Here is a 4,194-nt window from a genome sequence, read left to right on the forward strand (position 1 = left end):
ATGCGATCCACTCGCTCTTTCCTTTATTTTTCTCTCTTTTTTCTTTTTCAGTGGTGGTCGAATCTTATGGAGATTGCCTACGTATCATGACCCCGCATGAATCAGACCTCGCGTAGTTCGGACCAATAAAAGATAAACAATACTAAACATTTTTTTCAATTTTTATATTAAAACAAACTGGGTTTCAAAGGTTTGAAGATGACCTACAAACTCGAAAATCAAACAACCCACATATTCTAATTAAAAGATTTACAAACTCCAAAAACAAATGGCCAGCTTCCTTTCTCCGTTTGACAAATGCAACCGAACGGTTATTTTTGCAAACATGGCCCCTTCCCAATTTCTCATGAATTTTGAGGTCGGGGAGGATTATTTTATGACACTTTACAAACGTGTCCATTCTTTTACGAAAATAGCCTTTCGACAACTGAAAGATACTCTAAGGCTATTTCGGCAAGAACGGTTTAAGACGCGGCCGAAGCTGGCTCAACTTATTTTTGACTAAAAATTCAAACGGTATTCACCTGACCGCTGACTCTTTGTTTTTTTTTCAAATTACAATGAAAAAATGGTGTTGCAAACACGGCCCTTCAGCGCCTCGGGGACGAAGATTTTTAAGGCTGTGTGGGTCAACTGGACCAAAATCCTAAACATGACCCAAAAGGTGGCTGTTTATGCAAAGTCAGCCTTCCGGTGTCCCTTTCGGGAACATTCGGCTATTTTTGACAAAAACAGCATCACCCTGACTTATTTATGACTCTTTTTATCATTTTTCATGTTTTTTATTTATTATTTATTTGTTTTTGGCTATTTTAGCAAAAGGTGGGGTTGGACCCAATGAGGGTTGCCTACGTATCTCACATCCGGCGAGAATCAAACCCGCGTAGTTCGGGTCATCATGAATAAAGTAAAGAAAGACCTTCTGATCAGTCTTCAAAAGATGCCAAGTCAGACAAATGAGAGTCTTACCGGCGAACATAACATTCTGTTCCACAGCAGAAAGGACTCTAATCTCCAGCAGAGAGAGTCATACCGGCAACACTCCAAATCCCCAGCTGGAAAGTGATACAAATGAGAGAGTCTTATCGGTGAAAATCTTTACGGACACCATAAGGCGATGCAAATTGGAAAAAAAAAACCAAAATGAGAGAGGCTTGATAGTGAAAACCCTTCGGGCACTACAAGTCGAATAAGATTGAGAATCAGATGGGGAATTTCCAATTGAAGGTCTTGAAATACGATTGACGGCGGAGGATAGGCCACATGTGCATGTCATGACCATTAGAGTCGGTATCTGCGTTTGATAGGTTTTTATTTATAGTTCTTTTGTTAAAGAGTCATCTTTTTCCTTTGTCTTTTATTCGGTTTCCTTTTTATCTTTTTTATTTCATAGAAAAATTCCCCAGTAGAGTCTGTTTGGTCAGAACAAATGAGAAATGACTTCAAAATATGCCATCAGCTTTGCAATCAGGTAAGATGAGATCTGACTAGTACATCCAAGTGGTATAGTCAGCAAGGAACAAGCGCGAGGCCAGTGTCAAAAAAGATATCCCCAACAAAAGGGAATTGACAAGAGGATTGATGAGTGTCAAGAGGGATACCCTTGCCGAAATCAAAGGTTATAAACCCCAATACCCAACCCCTCTACATTTTTCATTTTTGTCCAACACAAAACAAAACAAAAACCCAAACCCTAAAACACTAAACCAATCCCCCCCCCCCCCCTTCTTTCTCTTCATCTTCTCCAACCTCCAAGCCCCACCTCCTATGGCTGCCCCTTTTCCCTCCATCCTCACGTCCAAGCAGTCCGCCATCGTCATCTCCTGCTTTGTCATCACCATGTTCGCCACTGCTGCGTCTTCATCGACAATCATCATCCATGGCTGCCATGGCTAGTGCATCCATCGATGCCACAGCTGCGTCTTCGTCGTCCATGGCTGCTACCTTTCTTTTCCAGCTGCTGCTGCTGCTTCTGTGTTCAACCTCGCCTTCCATGGCCGACTGTGTCGTCGACTAAACGACCAGCTGCTTCACCACAGTCCGTCGACCAACTCGGCGTTTTATTTTTAAAAGTTGTTGAAATCTCGCCAACCTAAAGAAAGGAATGGCATTTTATTTTTAAAGTTGTTGTTGAAGTCAGGAGCCCGCCTGAAGAAAGGAATGACGTTTATTTTAGAAGTTGTTTGGTTGAAGTCAGGAGCCCGCCTGAAGAGAGGAAATGCGTTTTATTTTTAAAAAAATTGTTGAAATGTCGCCAACTTAAAGAAAGGAATGACATTTTATTTTTAAAAGTTATTTTTGAAATCAGGAGCCCGCCTGAAGAGAGGAATGACGTTTTATTTTTCAAAGTTGCTTGTTGAAGTCAGGCACCCACCTGTATAACGAGAGGAATACTTTTTAGTCTTGTACTTCAGATTTTGAAATCAGTTACCCCGCCGGAAGGCAGAAGGTTACAACAGGAATCCCCAGCAGGAAACAATAAAAATTCCCAGCACCGGGAAGCAGAAGGTTGCAACAAGAGGTCCCAGCACAAACTCAAGTGTATGTGTCAAAAGGAAGAAAAGACGCATTTTGAAAGAAAGGGCATGCGAACATTAAATTATGCCCAGCATATCAAATCTGATGAAGAAAGCCGTATCCCAAGAGGAACCGCCGAAAAGCTTAATGAAGAAAGTCATGTCCCCATCGGACCGAACAAAATGATGAAAACTGGTATTCAGAAAAGCAAAGGGCCAGAAGTCTCGGAAGAAAAGCACCTGAAGAAGCAAGCCGACAAGAAAGTAAGGCAACAAGAACAAGTTGCAGTCTAGCCTAGCTTCTTGTTTTATTTTAAGCATGGTGTAATAAGAAGGTCAGCAAACAAGTAAAAGTAGCATGCAACAGCAGTAACATTGCAGTACCACGGTAGTCCCAGCTACCAAAACTTCCCGAACTACATTGACCTGATTCGTTCGCCACTGCTGCGTCTTCGTCGACAATCATCATCCATGGCTGCCATGGCTAGTGCATCCATCGATGCCACAGCTGCGTCTTCGTCGTCCATGGCTGCTACCTTTCTTTTCCAGCTGTTGCTGCTTCTGTGTTCAACCTCGTCTTCCATGGCCGACTGTGTCGTCGACTAAACGACCAGCTGCTTCACCACAGTCCGTCGACCAGCTCTACTGTGCCGCGATGCTGCTTCCTCCATGCTGCTGCTGCCGGCGCTGCTGCTTCACTTCATCTTCTTCGTGTTGCTGCTGCTTCTTGTCCTCTATTGTTGCTGCTTCTGCTACGACCAAACGTTGCTGCCTCATCGCTTAAAATCAACTGGAAAACATACAAAAATTTCGGGCAGATTTGAGTTATTTTAGTTTCGAAGCTTCCGGGCAGATTTGTTTCCGTTCAAGTTCGTCATTGTTTCGATCCGGTTAGTGGGTTTTTGAGTTTCATTTTTGTCCGTAATTTGTTTGATATTTTTCCGATCCAAAATCGATAAATGTTCATTTTTTGTTCGTTGTTCATCGTTTTGTTAAATTTTTAGTTTGTTCATGTGTTTTGTTGGTTTAATTTTCAGATTCAAATGAAACTTTAATTAATTGTTTTTTAGTTTATTTCATGTTAATTTTATTTTTGTAAAAAAAAAGAATTGTTAGTTTAAGTTTAATATTGTTAGATTTAGTTTAAATTGCTTGAATCCGTTGTTTGTTTAATATAGATTTAATTCATGTTCATTTTTTGTTTGAAGTTCGTTTTAATTCAGTGATTTAATGTGAAGTTATTTTTTAATTTTTGGATCATGTATCTTTGTTATAATTTTGTTGGATTTAATTTAAAAATATTAATTGATTGTTTGAAGATTAGTGATTTGAATATGTTTATTTGTTTTGTTTAAGTTTAATTCGAAGTTTGAATAAAGCTTGTTGAATCTTTTCATTTATGTTCATACTTTGTTTGATTGATCTTGAATCCAAAATTAGTATAGTTTGATCTTATTGTTTGTTGATTATCATTTTTGATTATTTCTTCAGTTTGCTTCATGATTTTGTTTAGTTTTAATATAGGAATTGTTGGTTGTAAAGTTGTTAGATTTTAAGTTCAAATGTTTATTGAATTTAGAAATCTGAATATATTTGTTTGTTGTTGTTGTTGTTGTTGAATCTGAAAGTAGGTTTGTTTGTTGTTAAAGATGTTGTTCAATCAAGATAATTTTAGTTG

The sequence above is a fragment of the Nicotiana tabacum genome, chromosome 1, assembly GCF_000715075.1.
Source record: "Nicotiana tabacum cultivar K326 chromosome 1, ASM71507v2, whole genome shotgun sequence".
In the NCBI taxonomy this organism is placed as follows: Eukaryota; Viridiplantae; Streptophyta; class Magnoliopsida; order Solanales; family Solanaceae; genus Nicotiana; species Nicotiana tabacum.